Source organism: Giraffa tippelskirchi, chromosome 3, assembly GCF_054371585.1.
Source record: "Giraffa tippelskirchi isolate mGirTip1 chromosome 3, T2T-mGirTip1v1.2.pri, whole genome shotgun sequence".
In the NCBI taxonomy this organism is placed as follows: domain Eukaryota; kingdom Metazoa; phylum Chordata; class Mammalia; order Artiodactyla; family Giraffidae; genus Giraffa; species Giraffa tippelskirchi.
The window spans coordinates 130,309,460-130,334,933 of NC_137277.1; the positions used below are offsets into that span (position 1 = coordinate 130,309,460).

Below are 25,474 nucleotides of genomic sequence, written 5' to 3' on the forward strand. Positions count from 1 at the left end.
AATACATGTCATCAGGGAAATGAAAATTGCAACTACAATGATGAGATACAACTACATTCCTGCTACAATGGCCAGATTCTGGAACAACACCAAGTACTAGAGAGAATACAAAGCAACAAGAACTCTCATTCATTGCTGGTGGAAATGCAAACTGGTACAGCCACTTTGAGAGACAGTCTAGCAGTTTCTCACAAATATAAACATACTCTTACCATATGATCCTGGGAATTTACCCAAAGGAGTTGAAAATGCATGTGCACACAAAAACCTGCACATAGATATTTACAGCAGATTTATTCATAATCATCCAAAACTGGAGGCTAAGTGTCCTTCAGAAGGTGAATGAATAAACTATGGTACAGGGGGCGGGGCTAAGATGGCGGAGGAATAGGACGGGGAGACCACTCTCTCCTCCACAAATTTATCGAAAGAACATCTGAACGCTGACCAAACTTCACAAAACTACTTCTGAAGGCTGGCTGAGGACGTCAGGCTTCCACAAAAACTGCGCATTATCTTCAAAAGAGGTAGGAGAAATTATAAAAGATAAAAAGAGAGACAAAAGAGTTAGGGACGGAGACCCGTCCCGGGGAGGGAGTCGTAAAAGAGGAGGAATTTCCAAGCACCAGGAAACCCTCTCACGGGCGGGTGTGGGGGAGGATTTTTTATCTCGGAGGGCAATGTAACTGGGAGGAAAAAATAAATAAAATCCACAGATTACGTGCCTAAAGCAACTCCCAGCAAAGAACCCCAGACGCTCGCATCATCCGCCACCAGCAAGTGGGGGCTGAACGGAGAGGAGCGGGCGGCATTGCCTAGGGTAAGGACCGGGCCCGAGTGCCCCGAGGGCAATCTGAGGGAGCTAACGTGAGATAGTAACCTAAACTGTGGGACAACGAGAGAGAGAGAGAACTATCCCGCGAAAAGCCCAACTCTAAGGCACTGCCGGCCCGCTCACAGAACAAAGGACTGAGCGATACCAGAGGAGAGCTAGCCGGCTGCGGACCGCCCCATCCCCCGCCGGACACAGCGGGCAGGCGGGGCCCGCCAGAGCCGGAAAGGGGCAAACTCCGCTCCAGAGAGGGCACCCCCTACCAAACTGCAAACAGGCTCCCAGTTTCTAAGCAAAGACTGCCTGAGATCCCGGAGGGTCGAGAGCCGCCGGGAGGGTCGCAGCCAGAGACCAGCTCCCCAGAACCGACACAAAGCACACCGGAGCCGGGCGCGCCCGTAAACCGAGGCGGGGACCAGGGAAGTGATAAGCCGCACCGCCCCAACAGGGGAGAGCGCCCTCGCCAAACTCCTGGCCGCCTGGGCAGCTCCGACCGGGAACGGCACAAGCCGCGGGCGAAACCGAGTCTGCGCCTTTGTGGAGTAACCGGGAGCCTGAACCTGAGCGGCTTAGACCTGGGAAGTGCACGCAGCTCAGGGCCCGCTCCCCGGCCGAGTAACCTGAAGCCTGAGCAGGGTAGACGGGGAAAGCACACACGCCGTGAGCGGGGGCGAACCCAGTGCGGCCGAGACACTGCGAGCTTACCACACACACGCCAGAATTGCAGTGTTCCTTCCTCCCCACAGCACGATTGAACAAGCGAACCTAAAGAGATCACCTCCACCGCTTTGTTGCAGGGCGGAAATTCGATACTGAAGAGATCTCCAAACAGAAGCCAAATAAACAGAGGGAAGCGCTTTGGAAGGGACAGGCCAACAGATTAAGATCCCTGTAGTTAATACCGACTGCATTGAAAAGGACCTATAGATCTTGAAAAGTATAAGCAGGAATAAGGATCTATCTAAAACTGAGCAGATCCCACACTGCTCACAACAGCTCCAGAGAAAGTCCGGGATATATATATTTTTTACTTTTTTTTTTTTTTAATTGTTTTTTTTTAATTAAAAAAAAATTTTTTTTTCTCATCTTTCCTTTTTCTTCAAGTCCTCTATTACACCTTTAACTTTCATTTTCATAACCCACTATTAACTTGCCAAAAAAAAAAAAACCCTATTTTTGAAGCAAACTACATACATATATCTTATACCTTTTGTGTTTTCTTTTTTTTAATGTTTTTTTTTCCTGTTCTACATTTTTTTTACTGTTTCTTTTTTTACTGTTTTACTGTTTTTTTTTCTTTTTACACTGTTTCCTTTTTTCTTTTTTTTTTTTTTAGATTGTAAGTTTTATAAGAGTCTAACCTCTACTCTAGATTTTTAATCTTTGTTTTACATATTTGATATCAACTTTGTACATTTAAGAACCCAATCTTTAGGACCCATTTTTACTCAGGAGTGTGATCACTGGCCTGATCACTCTCTCCCCCTATTGATGCTCTTTCTTCTCCCTCAGGGAACCTCTATCTCCCACCCTCCTCCTTCTCTTCTCAACCCAATTCTGTGAATCTCTGAGGGTGTTCTGGGTACCGGAGAACACTTCAGGAACAGGATACTGCCCAGATCTCTCTCTCCCCTCTTAATTCCTCCCTTTCTACTCATGCTCACCTCTGTTACCTTCCTCCCCCCTCTCTATGTATCTCTGTGAATCACTCTGAGGGTTCCAAACTGTGGAAAGCACAGAGGGAAGTGCTTACTGGCTAGATTGCTCTCTCCACATTTGAATTCCCCTCTTCCCCTCCTGGTCACCTCAACCCACCCCCCCCCCACCTCATCTCTCCATGTAACTCAGTGAACCTTTCTGGGTATCCCTCACTGTGGAGAATCTTTTCACCATTAACCTAAAAGTTTTATTATTGAGGCTGTATGGAAGGAGAAGTCTTCAGGCTACTGCAAGAATAAGACTGAAAGCCAGGGGAAACATTAATTAATAAGAGACCATCCAATAGCCTCCATAAATTCACTGAAACCAAGCTCCACCCAAGAGACAATAAGTTCCAGAGCAAGACATACCACGCAAATTCTCCAGCAACGCAGGAACATAGACCTGAGCATCAATATACAGGCTGCCCAGAGGCACACCAAATCCATAGACATCTCAAAAATTAATACTGGTCACTCCATTGCACTCTAGAGAGCAGAAATCCAGCTCCACCCACCAGAACACCGACACAAGCTCCCCCAACCAGGAAGCCTTGACAAGCCAACTGTCCAACCCCAACCGCAGTGAGGAACCTCCACAACAAAGAGGAACTTCATACTACCAGAATACAGAAGGGCCACGCCTAACACAGCAATCTAAACAAGATGAAAAGGCAGAGAAATACTCAGCAAGTAAAGGAAAATGAGAAATGCCCACAAAGCCAAACAAAAGAGGAGGAGATAGGGAATCTATCTGAAAAAGAATTTAGAATAAGGATAATAAAAATGATCCAAAATCTTGAAAGCAAAATGGAGTTACAGATAAATAGCCTGGAGACAAAGATTGAGAAGATGCAAGAAATGTTTATCAAGGACTTAGAAGAAATAAAAAGGAATCAATATAGAATGAATAATGAAATAAAGGAGATAAAAGACACTCTGGAGGGAACCAACAGTAGAATAACGGAGGCAGAAGATAGGATAAGTGAGGTAGAAGATAGAATGATGGAAATAAACGAAGCAGAGAGGAAAAAAGAAAAAAGAATCAAAAGAAATGAGGAAAACCTCCGGGACCTCTGGGACAATATGAAACACCCCAACATTCGAATCATAGGAGTCCCAGAAGAAGAAGATAAAAGGAAAGGCCATGAAAAAATACTCGAGGAGATAATAGTTGAGAATTTCCCTAAATTGAGGAAAGAAATAGTCACAGAAGTCCAAGAAACCCAGAGAGTTCCAAACAGGATAAACCCAAGGCGAAACACCCCAAGACACATATTAATCAAATTAACAAAGATCAAACACAAAGAACAAATATTAAAAGCAGCAAGGGAAAAACAACAAATAACACACAAGGGGATCCCCATAAGGATAACAGCTGATCTTTCAATAGAAACCCTTCAGGCTAGAAGGGAATGGCAGGACATACTTAAAGTAATGAAAGAGAATAATCTACAACCCAGATTACTGTACCCAGCAAGGATCTCATTCAGATATGAAGGAGAATTCAAAAGCTTTACAGACAAGCAAGAGCTGAGGGAATTCAGCACCACCAAACCAGCTCTCCAGCAAATGCTAAAGGATCTTCTCTAAACAGGAAACACAGAAAGGATGTTTCAACACGAACTCAAAACAACAAAGTAAATGGCAACGGGATCATACTTATCAATAATTACCTTAAATGTAAATGGGTTGAATGCCCCAACCAAAAGACAAAGGGTTGCTGAATGGATACAAAAACAAGACCCCTATATATGCTGTCTACAAGAGACCCACCTCAAAACTAGAGACACACACAGGCTGAAAGTGAAAGGATGGAAAAACATATTCCATGCAAACGGAGACCAAAAGAAAGCAGGAGTCGCAATACTCATTTCAGATAAAATAGACTTTAAAATAAAGGATGTGAAAAGGGACAAAGAAGGACACTACATAAAGATCAAAGGATCAATTCAAGAAGAAGACGTAACAATCATAAATATATATGCACCCAACATAGGAGCACCACAATATATAAGGCAAATACTAACAAGTATGAAAGGGGAAATTAACAATAACACAATAATAGTGGGAGACTTTAATACTCCACTCACGCATATGGATAGATCAACTAAACAGAAAATTAACAAGGAAACACAAACTTTAAATGATACAATAGACAAATTAGATTTAATTGATATTTACAGGAGTTTCCACCCCAAAACAATCAATTTTACCTTTTTCTCAAGTGCGCATGGAACTTTCTCTAGGATAGATCACATCCTGGGCCATAAATCTAGCCTTGGTAAATTCAAAAAAATTGAAATCATCCCAGCCATCTTCTCTGACCACAATGCAGTAAGATTAGACCTCAATTACAGGAAAAAAACTATTAAAAGTTCCAACATATGGAGGCTAAACAACACGCTTCTGAATAACCAACAAATCACAGAAGAAATCAAAAAAGAAATAAAATTATGCATAGAAACGAATGAAAATGAAAACACAACAACCCAAAACCTATCGGACACTGTAAAAGCAATACTAAGGGGAAGGTTCATAGCAATACAGGCGTACCTCAAGAAACAAGAAAAAAATCAAATAAATCAACTAACTCTACACCTAAAGCAACTAGAGAAGGAAGAAATGAAAAACCCCAGGGTCAGTAGAAGGAAAGAAATCTTAAAAATTAGGGCAGAAATAAATGCAAAAGAAACAAAAGAGACCATAGCAAAAATCAACAAAACTAAAAGCTGGTTTTTCGAGAAGATAAACAAAATTGATAAGCCATTAGCCAGACTCATCAAGAAACAAAGGGAGAAGAATCAGATCAACAAAATTAGAAATGAAAATGGAGAGATCACAACAGACTCCACAGAAATACAAAGGATCATAAGAGACTACTACCAACAGCTATATGCCAATAAAATGGACAACTTGGAAGAAATGGACAAATTCTTAGAAAAGTATAACTTTCCAAAACTGAACCATGAAGAAATAGAAGATCTTAACAGACCCATCACAAGCACGGAAATCGAAACTGTAATCAGAAATCTTCCAGCAAACAAAAGCCCAGGACCAGACGGCTTCACAGCGGAATTCTACCAAAAATTTAGAGAAGAGCTAACACCTATCCTACTCAAACTCTTCCAGAAAATTGCAGAAGATGGTAAACTTCCAAACTCATTCTATGAGGCCACCATCACCCTAATTCCAAAACCAGACAAAGATGTCACAAAAAAGGAAAACTACAGGCCAATATCACTGATGAACATAGATGCAAAAATCCTTAATAAAATTCTAGCAAACAGAATCCAACATCATATTAAAAAGATCATACATCATGACCAAGTGGGCTTTATCCCAGGAATGCAAGGTTTTTTTAACATCCGCAAATCAATCAATGTAATACACCACATTAACAAATTGAAAGAAAAAAACCATATGGTTATCTCAATAGATGAAGAAAAAGCCTTTGACAAAATTCAGCATCCATTTATGATTAAAACCCTCCAGAAAGCAGGAATAGAAGGAACATATCTCAACATAATAAAAGCTATATATGACAAACCCACAGCAAACATTATCCTCAATGGTGAAAAATTGAAAGCATTTCCCCTAAAGTCAGGAACAAGGCAAGGATGCCCACTTTCACCACTACTATTCAACATAGTTTTGAAAGTTTTGGCCACAGCAATCAGAGCTGAAAAAGAAATAAAAGGAATACAGATAGGAAAAGAAGAAGTAAAACTCTCACTGTTTGCAGATGACATGATCCTCTACATAGAAAACCCTAAAGACTCTACTAGAAAATTACTAGAGTTGATCAATGAATATAGTAAAGTTGCAGGATATAAAATTAACACACAGAAATCCCTTGCATTCCTATACTCCAATAATGAGAAAACAGAAAGAGAAATTAAGGAAACAATACCATTCACCATTGCAACAAAAAGAATAAAATATTTAGGAATATATCTACCTAAAGAAACAAAAGATTTATATATAGAAAACTATAAAACACTGATGAAAGAAATCAAAGAGGACACAAACAGATGGAGAAATATACCGTGTTCATGGATTGAAAGAATTAATATAGTGAAAATGAGTATACTACCCAAAGCAATCTATAGATTCAATGCAATCCCTATCAAGCTACCAATGGTATTTTTCACAGAACTGGAACAAATCATCTCACAATTTGTATGGAAATATAAGAAACCTCGAATAGCCAAAACAATCTTGAGGAAGAAGAATGGAACTGGAGGAATCAACCTGCCTGACTTCAGGCTCTACTATAAAGCCACAGTCATCAAGACAGTATGGTACTGGCACAAAGATAGAAATATAGATCAATGGAACAAAATAGAAAGCCCAGAGATAAACCCACGCACATATGGACACCTTATCTTCGACAAAGGAGGCAAGAATATACAATGGAGAAAAGACAATCTCTTTAACAAGTGGTGCTGGGAAAACTGGTCAACCACTTGTAAAAGAATGAAACTAGAACACTTCCTAACACCGTACACCAAAATAAACTCAAAATGGATTAAAGATCTAAACGTAAGACCAGAAACAATAAAACTCCTAGAGGAAAACATAGGCAAAACACTCTCCGACATAAATCACAGCAGGATCCTCCATGACCCACCTCCCAGAATATTGGAAATAAAAGCAAAAATAAACAAATGGGACCTAATTAAAATTAAAAGCTTTTGCACAACAAAGGAAACTATAAACAAGGTGAAAAGACAGCCTTCAGAATGGGAGAAAATAATAGCAAATGAAGCAACAGACAAACAATTAATATCAAAAATATACAAGCAACTTCTGCAGCTGAATTCCCGAAAAATAAACGACCCAATCAAAAAATGGGCCAAAGAACTAAACAGACATTTCTCCAAAGAAGACATACAGATGGCTAACAAACACATGAAAAGATGCTCAACATCACTCATTATTAGAGAAATGCAAATCAAAACCACAATGAGGTATCATTTCACACCAGTCAGAATGGCTGCTATCCAAAAGTCTACAAGCAATAAATGCTGGAGAGGGTGTGGAGAAAAGGGAACCCTCTTACACTGTTGGTGGGAATGCAAACTAGTACAGCCACTATGGAGAACAGTGTGGAGATTCCTTAAAAAACTGGGAATAGAACTGCCATATGACCCAGCAATCCCACTGCTGGGCATATACACCGAGGAAACCAGAATTGAAAGAGACGCGTGTACCCCAATGTTCATCGCAGCACTGTTTACAATAGCCAGGACATGGAAGCAACCTAGATGTCCATCAGCAGATGAATGGATAAGGAAGCTGTGGTACATACACACAATGGAATATTACTCAGCCATTAAAAAAAATACATTTGAATCGGTTCTACTGAGATGGATGAAACTGGAGCCCATTATACAGAGTGAAGTAAGCCAGAAAGAAAAACAACAATACAGTATACTAATGCATATATATGGAATTTGAAAGATGGTAACGATAACCCTATATGCGAGACAGAATAAGAGACACAGATGCATGGAACAATTTTATGGACTCTGAGGGAGAAGGTGAGGGTGGGACGTTCTGGGAGAATAGCATTGAAACATGTATATTATCATATGTGAAACAGAACACCATTCCATGTTCGATGTATGTGACAAGGGCTCAGGGCCGGGGCAATGGGATGATCCAGAAGGATGGGATGGGGAGGGAGGTGGGTGAGGGGTCCCGGAAGGGGAACACATGTAAACCCATGGCTGATTCATGTCAATGTATGGCAAAAACTATTACAATATTGTAAAGTAATTAGCCCCCAACTAAAATAAATAAATTTATAAAAAATAAAATAAAATAAAATAAACTATGGTACATCTAGACAATGGATTATTACTTGGTGATAAAAAGAAATGAACTATTAAACTATGAAAAGACCCAGAAGAACCTTAAATACATATTGTTCAGTGAAAGAAATCAATTTGGAAAGACTACATACAGTAGTATAATTCCAACTACATGACATCTGGAAAAGGAAAATCTTTAGGCACAGTGAAAAGTTAGTGGTTGCCAGGAATTTTAAGGGGGCTGTAGGTGTTGGAAGGATGAGTAGTCAGAGCACAGACAATTTTTATTCAATGAAAATACTCTGTGTGACACTATAATGATGAATGCATGTCATTATACATTTATTGAAAGCCATAGAATGCACAACACCAAGTGTGAACTGTAATATAAATTATGAACTTTTGATAATTATGATGTATCAGTGTTGATTCACTATATGTAACAAATGTACCAACAGGTAGGCAATGCTGATAATGAGGGAGGCAATACCTCTGTGGGGGCAAAGGAGGGGAAATCTCTGTACCTTCCCTTCAATTTTGCTGTGAACCTAAAACCCACTCTAAGGAATAAGTCTTATTTTTTTAGGTGAAAAGGTAACATACCAAAACTTATGGAATACAGTGAAAGCAATACTCATGAGGAAAATTGATAGCTCTAAATGCCTACATTTAAAAGGAATAAAAATCTCAAATCAACAATCTAACTTCCTATCTTGAAGAATTAGAAAAAAATAATAATAACAAACCAAACCCAGTAGAAGAAAGAAAATAAATATTATAGCAGAGATAAATAGGATAGAGAACAGAAAAACAACAGAGAAAAAATTTTTTAAAACCTTGGTTATTTGAAAAGACTAAAGTATATTGACAACCTTTAGGTAGACTGACTAAGAAAAAAGAAAGAAGATACAAATACCTAAAATAAGAAACGAAAGTAAAGACACTACTACTGACCTTTGAGAAATTAACAAGATTCTACGAAAATACTACATTATAAGCAATTGTATGTCAATAAATTAGATAAATTAGATGAAATGGACAGATTCCTAAAAACACACAAATTACCAATAAAGATCCAACCAAGAAATAGAAAATCTCAAAGGACTTACAACAAATAATGAGAAAAAATCAGTAATCAAAACCCTTCTGATAAATGAAAGTTCAGGACCAGTGGATTTCATTTGTGAATTCTACCAAACATTTAAAGAAAAATTAACACAAACACTACTCAAACTCTTCCAAAACATAAAAGAATAGGAAACATTTTCTAACACATTCTGAGGATAGCTTTACCTTGATACCAAAGCCAGACAAAGATATCTCAAGAAAAGAAAACTGCAGACCAATATTTCTTATAAATGTACATGCAAAAATCCTGAACAAAATCCTTGTAAACTGAATCCAACAGCACATTAAAAGGATTATGCACCATGACCAAGTGGGATTTTTCCAAGGAATGCAATGGAGGCTTACCATAAGAAAATCAATCAATGTGATACACTATATTAATACAGTGTAGGGGAGAAAACCACACAATCATTTCAATAGACATAGAAAAATCATTTGACAAAATTTGAGACCCTTTCATGATTAAAAGAAAAAACACAACACTTAACAAAGTAGGAATAGAATCGAACTTCTTCAATATGATAAAGGACGTACACCAAAACCCCACAGCTAACATTATACTTAAAACAGTGAAAAACTGAAACCTTTCCCCTAAGATCAGGAACAAAACAAGGATACCCAATTTCACCATGGCTACTGCAGTGGATATTGCACTGGAAGTCCTAGCAGAGCAATTACACAAGATAAGCCATTCAAATTGGAAAGGAATAAGTAAAACTATCAATAGTTGCAGATGGCATGATTCTATATATAGACAATCCCAAAGAATGCACACACAAACACGCACAAATACACTAGAACAAACAAAATCAGCAAAGTCATAAATATCAGTTGTGTTTCTCACTAATCATGAGGGAAATGCATATCAAAACCACAATGTGATATCACCTCACACATGTCAGAATGGCTATCAACAAAAAGAACACAAATAACAAATGTTGTCAGGGATTTGGAGAAAAGGGAACTCTTGTGAATTGTTGGTGGGAATGTAAATTGGTACATCCACTATGGAAAATAGTAGGAGGGTTCTCAAACAGTAAAAATAGAACTACTATCTGACCCAGCAATTCCAACCCCAGGTATACAACAGAAAACAACAACAACTAATTCAAAAGCTACATGCACCCCAATGTTCATAGCAGCATTGTTTATAATAACCAAGATACGGAAGCAACCTAAGTGTCCATCAATAGATGAGTGGATAAAGAAGATGTGAGATATCTCACATCTTCTTTATCCACTCATCTATATCTGTACACATATATATATGCAATGGAATATATATACAATGAAATATACATATATATACAATAATAACTATAAATGGAACATTATAGACAGTGTATTAAAGAGCAGAGACATTACTTTGCCAACAAAGGTCCATATAGTCAAAGATATGGTTTTTCTAGTAATCATGTATGGATGTGAGAGTTGGATCATAAAGAAGGTTATGAAAGTGAAAGCCGCTCATTGTGTCTGGCTCTTTGCGACCCCAAGGACTATACAGTCCATGGAATTCTCTAGGCCAGAATACTGGAGTGGGCAACCTTTTCCTTCTTCAGGGGATTTTCCCAACCCAGGAGTCAAACCCAGGTCTTCCGCAGTGTGGGCAGATTCTTTACAAGCTGAAAGAAGGCCGAGTACCAAAGAATTGATGTTTTCAAACTATTGTGCTAGGGAAGACTCTTGAGAGTCCCTTGGACAGCAAGGAGATCAATCCAGTCAATCCTAAAGGAAATCAAGCCTGAATATTCATTCATTGGGAGGAATGATGCTGAAGCTGAAGCTCCAATACTTTGGCCACCTGTTGCAAAGAGCAGACTCATTGGAAAAGACCGTGATGCTGGGAAAAATTGAGGGCAAGAGGAAAACAGAATGACAGAGGATGAGATGATTGGATGGCATCACTGGCTCAATGGACATGAGTTTGAGCAAACTATGGGAGATAGTGAAGGATAGGGAAACCCAGCGTGCTGCAGTTCATGACGTCACAAAGAGTCGGACACGACTTAGCAACTGAACAACAGCAACAATAAATGGAAAATAAGCTTCAAAAATTATGAATCAGTTGTGTTTCTTTATAACAGCAATGAACAATCCAGAAAGAAATTTTCTTTATAATGGCATCCAAAAGAATAAAATTCCTAGGAATAAATTTAATCAAAGAAGTAAAAGACTTGTACACAAGCACTATAATACATTGTTTAAAGATATTAAAGAAGACCTAAATAAATGGAAATACATTTATTTCATGGATTGAAAGACCTATTATTAAGATGAAAATACTTCTTAAAGTAATCCACAGATTCAGTGCTACCCCTTTCAAAATTCCAATGACCATTTCTGTAGAAAAATGAAAAAGCTGATCTTCAAATTTACATACAATTGTAAGGTATTCCAAATAGTCAAAACAATATTGAAAAAGAAAACGAAGACCTTCTCTGGTGGTCCAGTGGTTAAGAATCCACCTTCCAATGCAGGGGACATAAGTTTGATCCCTGGTCTGGGAACTAAGATCCCACAAGCCACAGGGCAATTAAGCCCATATGCCATAACTGCTGAGCCTGTGCCCTCTAGAGTCCATGTGCCACAATTAGAGAAGCCCATGCACTGCAACAAAGATCTAGCACAGCAAAAAAAAAAAAAAAAATATTCAAAGAAAACAAATTTGGAGGATTCATACTTTCTCATTTCAAAGTTATTACTAAGCTACAAAAACGTGCAAAAAAAAAAAAACTATCTGATACCAATGGAATAGAATTCAGAGATCAGAAACAAACCCAAACATCTATGGCCAATTGATTTTTGACAGGGATGCCAAGACCATTCAAGAAAGAAAGAACAGTCTTTTCAACAAATAGTGTTGGAATAACTGGATAATCACATGTCAAAAAAAAAATGAATTTAGATATTAACCTAATTCCATATACAAAATTAACTCAGAATGGATCAATGATCTAAATATAATGCTTAAAGTTATAAAGCTATTGGAAAAAAACATAAGATTAAATCTATGCAACTCAGATTTGGCAATGTATTCTTAGATTTGGCACAGAATACAAGCAAAAAGAGGGGGAAAATAGGTAAATTTGGCTTGATAAATATTAAATGTTTGTGCATTAAAGGTGGTTGTGAAAAGACAACTTTAATATAAAGAACTCTTACAACTCAACAATAGCAAAAAATACAATTTAAATAAAGGCAAAATACTTCGTCATTTCTCCAAACTGGCCAACAAGCACAAGATACTCAACATTATTGGCCATCAAAAAATGCATATAAAACCCCAACTAAAATAAATAAATTTATTTTTAAAAAAAAGATATCACTTCACACCTACTAGGAAGGCCATAATTTTTTAATGGAAAGAAAAAGAACAAGTGTTGGTAAGACTGTGAAGAAGTTGTAGCCCCTGCACATTCCTGGTCAAATGTAAAATAGTGCATTACAAATAGTGCAAATGTAAACTGTGAGATATATTTTCTCAAAAAGCTAGACATAGAATTACTATATGACCTAGCAATTCTACTCCTAAGTTTATATCCACAAAAAATGAAAATACTGTTCACATTGAAACTTGTACTTGGAAGGTCATAGAAGTATTATTCCCAATACCTAAAGATGAAAGGGCTTCCCTGATAGCTCAGTTGGTAAAGAATCCACCTGCAATGCGGGAGACCCCGGGTGGATTCCTGGGTTGAGAAGATCCCCTGGAAAAGGGATAGGCTACCCACTCCAGTGTCTTTGGGCTTCCCTTGTGGCTCAGCTGGTAGAGTCCACTTGCAATGCAGGAGACCTGGGTTCGATCCTTGGGTCAGGAAGATCCCCTAGAGAAGGAAAATGCTACCCACTCCAGTATTCTGGCCTGGAGAGTTCCATGGACAGTCCATGAGGTTGCAAAGAGTCGGACATGACTGAGCGACTTTCACTTTCACTTTCAAAGATGAAAATGACTCAAATGCCCATCAGTGGATGAATGGATAAACAAATTGTGGTATGTATACACAATAAACATCCCATAGAAAGGAATGAAGTACTGATACATCCCACAGCTTCGATAAACCTTGAAAATAGTATGCTAAGTAAAGAAACCAGATGCAAAAAGTAACTACATAATGGCCAGGAGTTTCCTTCGGGAGTAATGAAAACATTTTTAAACTAGAGAGAGGTAGTGGTGGCATATCATCGTGAATGCACCAAACACCACTGAACTGTGCCCCTTAAAATGATTAACTGTTTTGTATAATTTTACCTCAATTTAAAAATCAGACTAGTTTATTATCTTACAGCTTTGGAGGTCAGAATTTCAAAATCAGTCTCACTGGACTAAAGACAAAGTGTCCAGCAGGGCTGGTTCCTTCAGAGGGACTTTGAGGGGAAAATCTGTCTGTAATTTTCAGACACTGCCTACATTTCTAGGTTTATGACCCCTTCCTCACATCCCTCTAACTTCTCACTTCTATTTTCATGTTTCCAACTACTCTCTCAATTCTGATTCTCCTGCCTCCCTTTTACAAGTACTCTTGTGATTGCAAATGAGTCCATTTGGATAATGCAAGATAATGTCCTGCATCAATATTTGAAACTTACTTATATCTGAAAAGTTATATATATATATATGTGTGTGTATGTATGTGTGTTTGTATGTGTGTGTGTGTGTATGTGTGAGGTAATATATTCACAGGATCCAAGGATGAAGATGAAGAACTAGAAGTCTATAGAGGACCATTATTTGGGTTACTATCAGGACTAAAGATTTAAATGTGGGAGTATTTTGTCTATGAATGGCTTTTAAAGCTATAGGAGGAGAGTATGAGTACCCCTCACCCTCCCTTTATATCATGACTTCTCCATTATCAAGGTCTTATTGTTGATTCATTTCTTTTTAAAGGAAAAGGTGTATGGCAGTTATAATCCAATCCTCCAGTACATGAGTATAAAATTTTTTCCAAAGTTTTGAAGACATTGCTCTATTTTTTCCCTTCATATATTACAGCAGAGGATAAGGATGCTGTCTAAATTTTTTTTCACTTCTAGCCAGGGAAACTAATTTTTTCCTCCATGGATGCCTCCAGTTCTATTTGTCATCTAAAAGCTTGCCATTACATATCTAAGAATGGCTCTCTTAATGTATACGACCTGATATGACAAACCCCTCTAATACAAATACCCAGATCTTCCTTCATTCACTTATTCAATAACTTTTCTAGTATCTATGCCAATTGTGAACAAGAGAGATTAGCATTCATGAACATAAATTCAAGTGGAAGTGAAAGTAGTAACAAATGTATAATATAATTTCAGCTAGTGATTTAAACAGTGAAGAGAAATAAAGAGGATAATGGAAAAGACAGTAACGAGTGTAGTGGCACACTCTCAGTGTTCCCGAGAGTTTTTGAGGCACCAGTATGAGGCTAGAGATGCTGCTGGTGGTCAGGTGGGCTGCTGGAAGCCAGGAATTCAAAAAGTCATTGTGTTTGCGAGTATTGCTAATCTAATTAAGTTTTGTATTTTTTGATGTATTTTATGTTCTTAACTTTAATTTTCATCCTCTCTCCTCCATGTATGCAATCTTCTTGCTTGTTGTTTTACTTAACAAATACAGTATAATGTTTACTACATGCAAAACCTGGTTTAAACATTTATCAATAATTAACTTAATTTAAATAATTAAATGATTTAATTTAAATGTCACATGTCTCTTTGAGGCAGGTAGTTATTAGCCCCATTCTACAATCAAGAACACTGAGTCACAGAGACTTCTCCATTTGTCACTGTGTTCATTTTTCTCTCCATTCTGTGGTGGGAGTGGGGGCAATTATCTAGCTTGTCTGTAATGTTGTTGACTCAGTCTTCAGCATTGTCAGCTTTGCTATTTTCTGTCTGCAGTGAGGATTTAAATTCTGCAACTATACATTTTTTCTTGTACATTTATTTTCTTTGCAGTCCTCATTATCAAGACTTCAAGCTATTTCTTCCTCATAGTATTTCGTTCCTTTCATGGAAACAAGGCTTCTTGCACCCTTCAGAGTATTTCAAGGAGTTTCTCAATGTTTTATCCCCTATCGCTTGTTGTGCAATCTCTTTAATGTGTTCCATGTTGGATTTTTCCATTTTTCCAATCTTAAAATTAGCATCCAGACTTGGCATGCACCTGCAGGAGTGCTTTGTGTAGTTCTGTTCACCTCGTCACTGTGGTTTTAGTAAAGCCCATTCCCAAGTGTATAGCAAGAGGGCAGAAGGATGTACATGAGGATTCAGAGCTCCAGTGTACAGCAGATGCTCATTTAATACAGCCAAACTGCAAAAATGTCCTTCTTCAATTTCCTGGCTCACTGACTCTAAAGTAAAGTGACATGAAAGTCACTCAGTCATGTCTGACTCATTGCAACCCCTTGAGCTGTACATTCCATGGAATTCTTCAGGCCAGAATACTGGAGAGGGTAGCCATTCCCAAAGTACCCCCAAATTAAACTCCAGCATGCAATGCTACTATGGTTCTTCCTACCTGCAGAACTTAATTCACTGAGACTACATTTTCCATGTAATAATATCCACATCTTCATCTATATTCCTTCCTTCACTGTAGTTTTATTCTCTCGGGGGACATGGAAAAAAGAATTATTGGGTGAGTGGGAAAGGGATTCCAAAGAATAGTAAAATGGGAGAAGATACGGTGCTGGCATTTAACTGATTGGCCTCAGTTCTAGTTGCTCTCAGCAGCCTCTACTCTGATGGCTAATGCCTGTGTGGTCAAGATCATTGAATATTTTGAATAACATCTCTGGGTAGAGACACATTCTACAGGAGATCAATCCTGCCCTGTTTCTTTGGCAAATCACATGTTGCCCTTGCCCCAATAATAGTTCTCACTTTAGTTTTATAGGTCTTGATGGAAATTCCCATAGCTTTTGGTAGCGGATTGGCCATCATCTGGATTACTGGTGTGGTTCATTCATTCCCCAAATACTAATAAGAAACTACTACGTGCTAAACAATTGTTAGGCCTAGGGGCTAAAATTTTAAGTCATAAATACATGACTCTGCTTCCACAAACTTTCATCTTTTCCTATGTATTCATAGTTGGAATCTGGAAAGCTCTCTAGAATTGCTATCCAGAAATCATTTTAAACTGGAAAATGATAATGTACTTTTAACAAGAATCATGAACAAAGAAATGAGGAAAACAGAAAAAGGTCACTGAGCTGGAAATCAGACAACTTAAGTTCTTATCCTTGCTTTGCCAGTGTTATCTGAGGACCTTGGATGAATCACTTAACCCCTCAAGATTTCAGTTTTCTAAGTGTAAATAAATGAGTTGGACCAAATTCTCTCCAAGATTCCTTCCAGCCAAAAATTTCTATGTCCTCAAGATAAATGTTCTTCTCATTAATGTGGGTGTCTCAGAAGCCATTTATTATCAGTGGATCTCAAACCGCATGTTTATCAATACAGTAGTCTGATTCTCCTGACTCTCTTTATACCATTCCTAATAAGAAATGTACCAACCATATGTGAAACACATGGGCTCTGCCCAAAGGCCATACAAGATACATAAATTTCACAAGTGAAAGATGCAAAACACATGTTGACACATCTCAAATCCACATGTACATTTTGGTTATGGTTTAATGGTACTTAATTTTGAAGGTTGCTCAGAAATCTGTTTAAAGAACTCCTATAGAAATGACTTTTAGATAGAGCCTAAGAGATCCTTGTGTAAAAACAAGTTAAGTTGTTCTAAATTTCTGTGAGTTACCCAGAAATACAGAAGTCTTCTAAAATTGATCATAGGGCTAGGCATCTCACACCTTGCAACATCTTGATAAAGTCACAATAAAACAGAAGGCTAAGTGAATATCAAACTAGTAGTCTCATGTCAGGAGATTGTAGTCCAACCTACAAGATCATGCTGTAAAGACACAGCTGGCCCGTCTGCTTTGGCCATCACCTCCAATTTGGGGCCCTCTTCCAGAGTTCTGCATGTGCTGACCACACAAGTATAAGTTCATGCCCTTCTTGTTGCCTGCTGAATTTCTATTCATTCCTCAGGACCCCACTCAAAAGTCACCTCCTCTGTGAAGCTTTTCCTAATCTTACCAAACAAAAGGGTTACTCCCTTACTCTTTTTCTCTCACTCCCACTCTACATCTATTATTGTACTTGTCATGTTAATAGCATTTATTTGCTTTTCATATTGAATAATTAGTGAGTAATAAATGTGCTTTTGTGATCTTTGGAATTCTAGTGCCTAACAGTGTGCCTGGCATGTTTGTTAATGAATTTGTGAATGAATGGATGATGTTGACACTGAAAGTCTAAGACTCAGTGGGATCTTTAATCTTGGAAGTTTAACAGGAGTAGTCAAATTTAATATCCTGTTTCAGAACACAGAATTTGTGAATTTTCCATTATGGAAGAACTCAACTCAAAAAAAGATCACACAAGGTCAAGAAAACATAGTTAGCACATGCTACCATGTCCCACATCATCCTTTATCCAAAAGAGTCTGCAAGGAAAGGAAAATATGTTCTAGTGTGGGAAGGGTGTCCTCAAAATGCTTGCTAACTGGTAAAGTTGAGAAGAAAATACAGGCACATGATACAGAGGATATGGGATACACAAGAGAGAGACCAAGATGTGACCCATCTGGGGCTGCCAGCAGCAAAACCAAGAAAGCAGTAAAGCTCCTATAGTTGCTGATGCATCCATCTATCTTCTAAACCTTCACTGTTCTATACAGTGGCCACTGGCCATGGGAGACTAGTGAGCACTTGAAATGTGGCCAGAATGTACTATAAATGCAAATACACACCAAATTTTGAAGACTGAATTAATGAGAAGAAAAGCAACGTTACAATATCTCATTTAAATATGTTTATATCAAATACATGCTAAAATATTAAAATAATACTTTGGATATATTGGGTAAAATAAAATACACTATTTAAATTAAATTCATTTGTTTCTTTCTACAGTGTGGCTACTAGAAATTTTTAAATTACATAGGTGGCTCACATTACTTTTCTACTGGATAGTGACTTCCTTGAGGGTTTTTTGGCATTTTTTTTTCCATTGGAGGAAAATTGCTTTACAATGTTGTACTGGTTTCTGCCATACAGTAACACGTATCAGCCACAATTATACCTATATCACCTCCTTTGTGAGCCTTCTTGCTTCCCCCACATCCCAACCCTGTAGGTCATCACAGAATGTCAGGCTGGGCTATCTGTGTTATATAGCAACTTCCCACCAGCTATTAATTTTATATGTGTCAATACATGTTAATGTTGCTTTCTTCATTCATCCTACTCTTTCCTTCCCTTACTTGTACAGTGTCTTTCTAAACCATTGCTTTTCCTTTAATTCCAGACATTGTTTCATCAGTTTAGAATTATCATTGGTCATGGGAGTCTTAACCAGGAAGCTCTGGAAGGATCATGTATTTTCAAGACCCAGAAATGTCTGCTCTCATGGTGAACTGACATATTCATGGAGGCAAGAGTCCCTGTCCAGTAGCCAACTCGCTGGACTTAATGTTGACCACCAATGATATTGCATGTCTTTTTCAGTTCTGCCTGAATTTTCCCCTTCATGGCAGGAGGAAATTATAGAGGGATTGATATTTTCCACAAGCACATACTGATAAAAGTAAGTGGCCCAGACTAAGGGCAATAAACTTAAATGTCTACAAGGGCCAAGCAGGTAACAAGTGAAACAAGCCAAGCGTATTCTTTCAATACAGTCATGCTTTATCTGCATGTTAAACAATAGGAACTATCTTCACTTCCCACAAAAATATGTTCTCTTCCTATTCTGTTGTTTTTGAAACGTGTAATGTTCTTGGCCAATGGTTCATTTTTCTGCTTTTGTTTTAAAAAGAAATTTCACTCAAGTCTTAACTCAATTTGAGAATAAAAAATAGTGCAAACACAGTGATAGATTACAGCTGACACTGGCCTCAGGCTTGGAGCTCAGTAGGGAGTTGTGGGGACTGTGGAGAAGTGGTAATGGGGTCCCACCCACAGGAGCAGCCCTGACTGAGTGCCAGCCAGTAGGTGCCAAGTGTTAATGTGGGCCTTCTTTCCGTGACCAGATCTGATTTTTCAAGAGATGCCAGAAATCTGGATTGTTATATAAAATCTCCTAATTTTCAAGTGTTGCCAACTAATGCAAATGTTTTTAAAACACAGTGTAAGCCGGGATTCTGTAATCCAAATAAAACAGTATCTACAGACTAGATCTGGCTCACAGACCACCAGTTTCCAATCATCAGTCGGGGGCTAGATACTAGATAATGTAGAAAAAAGAGAGAGAGAAGGAAATGAGTATTATTGAATGCATACTATATGACTGGAACTTCATCTTTTTTCTCTCATTTAATCATCCCAATAGCCTGTGGAGTATTATTAGCCTTGTTTTACAAATAAAGAAACAGAGATTCATTGGAATTAAATGATTTTTTCAAGATAAGTCAGCTAGAAGCGTCCAGACGGGTGGAGGCTATGTATAATAGTTATTGTTCCCTGACCCTACCTTCGTACCGGTGCTTTCTGCCCACTCCCAGAGTTGGGAGACCTCACTCAGCCACCCACTCTCCAAGTCATCCCCTTATCTCTCGGGTCATCATCTGCCTCCTCTGATCCCCTGGGCGTTCACTCCCTGGATTGTGTTCTTGGCAATTAGGAAGTGATCCTGTCTTCATTGTCTTTCCCCAAGTAGTCAGAGAACTGGGACCCATGTTTCTGAATTCTCAGTATGAAGCTCAAGAACCTACACTTACCTCAGTATATGTTTGTTGGTTATGATACCACATGATCTCTTGGCTTGCCCACTTGCCCTGCCCCTCTTTGTGTGTGTTTCATTCATATCCTTTACCTCTGCACATAGATCACTCATGGTGATTCTATTGTGGCACTGATGAAAGGGATGATTTCACATGAGACACATAGAATATGTTCCCGTATTCAGAAGGGAGGGAGGGACCAACCCTTACAAGGCTTCATTTGCCAGACAGGATCCTGGGGTCCAGGGGGAGTAAGGGTTGGTCCAGTGTTACTCAAGACTGGAGTCTCAGTGCTGGAAGGAGAATGCAGCCTTGCAGACAGACTGGGAGTGAGAATTAGAATCCCAACAGGCTTGCCAGGACTGAGGTCTCCTTTGCCTAATGTCTTCCTCTTTCCCTAGTGCTCCCAGCTTGACTCCACGCTCTCTCTCTTCAGCACAATGAAATTATTTTTGGCTAGACCTGATAGACTCCATTCAAGCAAAAATAACTTCCAGCTGGGATGAGCTCCTTTCCTTCTTCTCCAGAGTAGGTTTCAGGCTACCCACACACACCCAGAGGGCTGTTAACAACAACTTATAGGTCCCCCATGAGGGGAAGAAACATAGTAATAACCAGAATCTTATATATTCCTGAAGCAACTTACTAGTAACTGATAATGCACTTCCACATCCCTTGTTTGACATTTACAACAGCCCTGTAATTAACATGTTATTATGTTCACTTTACAGATAAGAAAGCTATAGACCATAGAGGTGAAGTGACTTGCCTAAGTCCTAAAGCACCCCTGACATTTGAACACGATCTTCTGAAATCTAAGTGGTATCCTCTTGGGATTGTTTTTCTTCCACAGTAATTTCAAAACTTCTACCTCTCCACAGTGCAAAATTGAAAAAATATTAAAATGTAGAAAGAATAAACAACAATCTTAGCCTTGCAACTCAAGATGGCTATGATTAACATGATATATTTTCTTCCCTTTTTTTCTGTCTATGTCTATTTTTTAATTGGTTATGAGAATACTATCTATACGTAATTTGTATTATGTTTATGCTTAACATTATATTAGAAGAAGTTTCTATGTTGTAATGCCTATGTCATTCCTATGTCGTGTTTATTGAAAATGTGATTTTTAATAATTGTAAATATTCTATCCAACCTAAGAGCTCTCCCTCATTTAAGCATAATTTTGTGATTAAAAAATGACACTAAATCAAAAAGATATATACATCCCTATGGTCATACAGCTTTATTTATAATAGCAAAGATATGAAGTAACAAGTGTCCATCGTAAATGAATAGATAAAGAAATGTGGTATATGTACATATATACAAATATATGTGTATGTATATATATATATATATATATACACACACATATTAACTCAGCCATAAAAAAGACAAAAATCTTACCATCTATGATAACATGGATGGACTTAGAAGGTGTTATGCTAAGTACATAAGTCAGACAGAAAAAGATAGATACTTTATGATTTCACTTGTATGTGTTGTCTATTTTAGTAGACATAACCCGAAAGTAGGGAGTCATTTTATTTGGTGGGAATGTTTAGAACTCCGAGGCTGGGAGACAGAATCTCAGTAGCTCTGAGAAAACTACTTACTCCAAGAAGGCAGGAGAAGAAGTCAGGCTATATACAAGTTTGTAACAAAGGGAGCAGGCAGTCTGAATATCAAAGATCAGGTATCAAGTTAAGGAATTTAGCATTCTATGTATGGGAAGATGCAAGTCTCTGGGCTCACTGAATTCGTTCCTTTCCTGTGCACCTCAGCTATCTGGGGCCAATCCTGTTTCCTTGTTCACCTTGCCTCTTGCTTTCCCCTAGCTCCTCCGCCATCACCAGGGGCGTGGCAGCATCTGCTGGATCACAGTTTTGGGAGCCCTCATTCACATTTGGAGGCCAGATATCACTGATGGCTGTGACGTTTCCTGTTTATTGATAGGGGAGGAGATACTTCCATTTCCCAGTGTAATCTGAGAAACCAAACAAATTAGGAAACATAACTAAACAGAAAGAGAGAACAAACAGGTGGTTGCCAGAGGGGAGAGAATTGAGAGGAGGAGAGAAATAGGTGAGGGAGATTATGAAGCACAAACTTCCAGTTACAAAATAAATGAGTCACAAGTCTGAAATGTACAGTGAGAGGAATATAGTTAATTATTATGTAATGTCTTTCTATGGTGACAGATGACAGCTAGACTTATCTTGGCAATCATTTTGAAATGTACAGAAATATTAAGTCACTATGTTGTGTACCAGAAACTAACATAGTGTTAAAGGTCAATTATACTTCAAAAACAAAGCCATAAAAAAAGAGATCAGATTTGTGGTTACCAGAGGTAGAGGTTGGAGGAAGGGAAATTAAGGGAAGGCTATCTAAAGGTACAAGCTTGAAGTTATAAGACAAATAAGTACTAGGGGTGTATTGTACAGCATGATAAAGATAATTTTAACACTGCTGTATATTATAGTGAAAGTTGCTAACTGAGTAAATCCTGAATTATTATCACAAGGAAAACAATGTTTTTCTATTTCTTCAGTGTTGTATTTATATAAGACAATGGATGTTCAGTCAGCTTATTATGACAATCATTTCATGATGTATGCAAGTCAAATCATTATGCTGTACAGCTTAAACTTAAGCAGTGCTTTATGTCAATTATATCTCAAAGAAATTTGAAAAAATATTATTGTGATAAATATACTTATGGCTAAATTTTGATCCTCATCACTGGATGGGTTAAACAGGAAAATTTTTCCTTAGGGTATATGATGAACCAAGCAATTAATCAACAAACATTCTAAGTCTGTGAGTTTGAGCATCTCATAAGTGCTGGATAAGGGGGATACAGGGAACAAGAACTTGTTTTCTCAATGGTCAACTCTTTTCACTTTTGTTACCAAACTATTTCCCAAAGCTGTCCTTCTCTACCACCGCTGCCCTAGTTCAGGGGACACCTGCTGGTCCCCCTCCTCCCGCTCCGCTGCCTCCACACTGGTCTCTCATTCATAGCGTCCCAACCCCCACCCCAAATCTACTCCTGCATGACAGCCCAAATGAGCTCTCCAAGGTGGTATCTACGCCACTGTGCAGAGCAAAATCTATCACTGAATCCTCATTGACCTCCAGAAAAACACCCAGAGTGTCTTAAACTCTGACACTATACAATCAGAATCAAAAACAAGTTCTGGCACACAGCAAACACTCAAAAACATATATTTTTTATGCCCCTCATTCTCTAGACCAGTTGGTGCTCAATGATCTGTTTCAAATGTTTTTCTTCTTTCCTTTACTCAGAATCCCCCTTTCCACAGGGTCCCCATTCTGTCTCCAGCCTCCGGCACACTCTCTTCCTTTAAGAGGGGGAATGGGAGAAAATAATAGCAAACGAAGGAACAGACAAACAATTAATCTCAAAAATATACAAGCAACTTCTGCAGCTGAATTCCAGAAAAATAAACGACCCAATCAAAAAATGGGCCAAAGAACTAAACAGACATTTCTCCAAAGAAGATATACAGACGGCTAACAAACACATGAAAAGATGCTCAACATCACTCATTATTAGAGAAACGCAAATCAAAACCACAATGAGGTATCATTTCACACCAGTCAGAATGGCTGCTATCCAAAAGTCTACAAGCAATAAATGCTGGAGAGGGTGTGGAGAAAAGGGAACCCTCTTACACTGTTGGTGGGAATGCAAACTAGTACAGCCACTATGGAGAACAGTGTGGAGATTCCTTAAAAAACTGGGAATAGAACTGCCATATGACCCAGCAATCCCACTGCTGGGCATATACACCGAGGAAACCAGAATTGAAAGAGACGCGTGTACCCCAATGTTCATCGCAGCACTGTTTACAATAGCCAGGACATGGAAGCAACCTAGATGTCCATCAGCAGACGAATGGATAAGGAAGCTGTGGTACATATACACAATGGAATATTACTCAGCCATTAAAAAAAAATACATTTGAATCGGTTCTACTGAGATGGATGAAACTGGAGCCCATTATACAGAGTGAAGTAAGCCAGAAAGAAAAACAACAATACAGTATACTAATGCATATATATGGAATTTGAAAGATGGTAACGATAACCCTATATGCGAGACAGAATAAGAGACACAGATGCATGGAACAATTTTATGGACTCTGAGGGAGAAGGTGAGGGTGGGACGTTCTGGGAGAATAGCATTGAAACATGTATATTATCATATGTGAAACAGAACACCATTCCATATTCGATGCATGAGACAAGGGCTCAGGGCCGGGGCAATGGGATGACCCAGAGGGATGGGATGGGGAGGGAGGTTGGGTGGGGGGTCCAGGAAGGGGAACACATGTAAACCCATGGCTGATTCATGTCAATGTATGGCAAAAACTATTACAATATTGTAAAGTAATTAGCCCCCAACTAAAATAAATAAATTTATTTAAAAAAAAAAAGAGGGGGCATTTATGGAATTCTAGATGAACTGGTCCTTACTTTTAGAAAGGAGTCAGGAATTAAACCTATGATCAAGCCAGTCTCCAAGGAGAGCCCTGTTCAGAGAGTTTGAGAAGCTGATAATGATTTCAGACAAGAGTTGTCATTAAAATTTAGAAAATACATTAATAATACAGCTTGAAAATCATCTCCTCTCTCTTCCATCCTTTCACTGATTTTTCAGCATTGGCTGGGGCCACCCAGGTTCTGAAAGTTCTACCAGTAGAGCCTGATCAGATCTGGTTTAGGGCAGCTCCAAGTAATGAGTTGGAACAGCATCCTTAAGTTATTTCCACTTCTATTTCTTCTCAAATGGAAAGTAATTTGAAAAAAGCAGTGTCAAAGTTGGCAAGGCAAAATGTGGTGACTTTCTTAGTAGGGAGTTTGTCCTTGCTCTCATGTAGTTTCTCCTTGCATTCAATGTTCCACCATCACAGCAGCAAGAGCTGTGACCAGACAGTGATCACAGTCCATGTACAGCTCACACATACTCTAGTCAGATTCTTACAACACTGAGTGAGGTGGCTAGGACAGGCGTTATCACATCTCAGAAGCACAGACAAGAACCCTGAGGTCTGAAATGTGTTAATGGCTTGACTGCAGCTTGGGATAAGTTAGCGGCCATGCCAGGATACAGGTGCATCACTCTACCCAGCCACTGGGTATTTTAGTGTTAGTCTGAGATGTCCATGTCTTGTGG

The 25,474-nt window shown here is 38.6% G+C and overlaps 1 long non-coding RNA gene across 1 annotated transcript in view; it reads left to right on the top strand.

Moving 5' to 3' along the window:
- Positions 1–360: 360 nt before the first annotated feature.
- Positions 361–25,474, top strand: part of LOC145540972 (uncharacterized) — a 45,827-nt gene continuing 20,713 nt past the window's right edge. The window contains exon 1 of the long non-coding RNA XR_014078674.1: positions 361–527. This is a non-coding gene — a long non-coding RNA (uncharacterized LOC145540972). The remainder of the gene's footprint in view (positions 528–25,474) is intronic.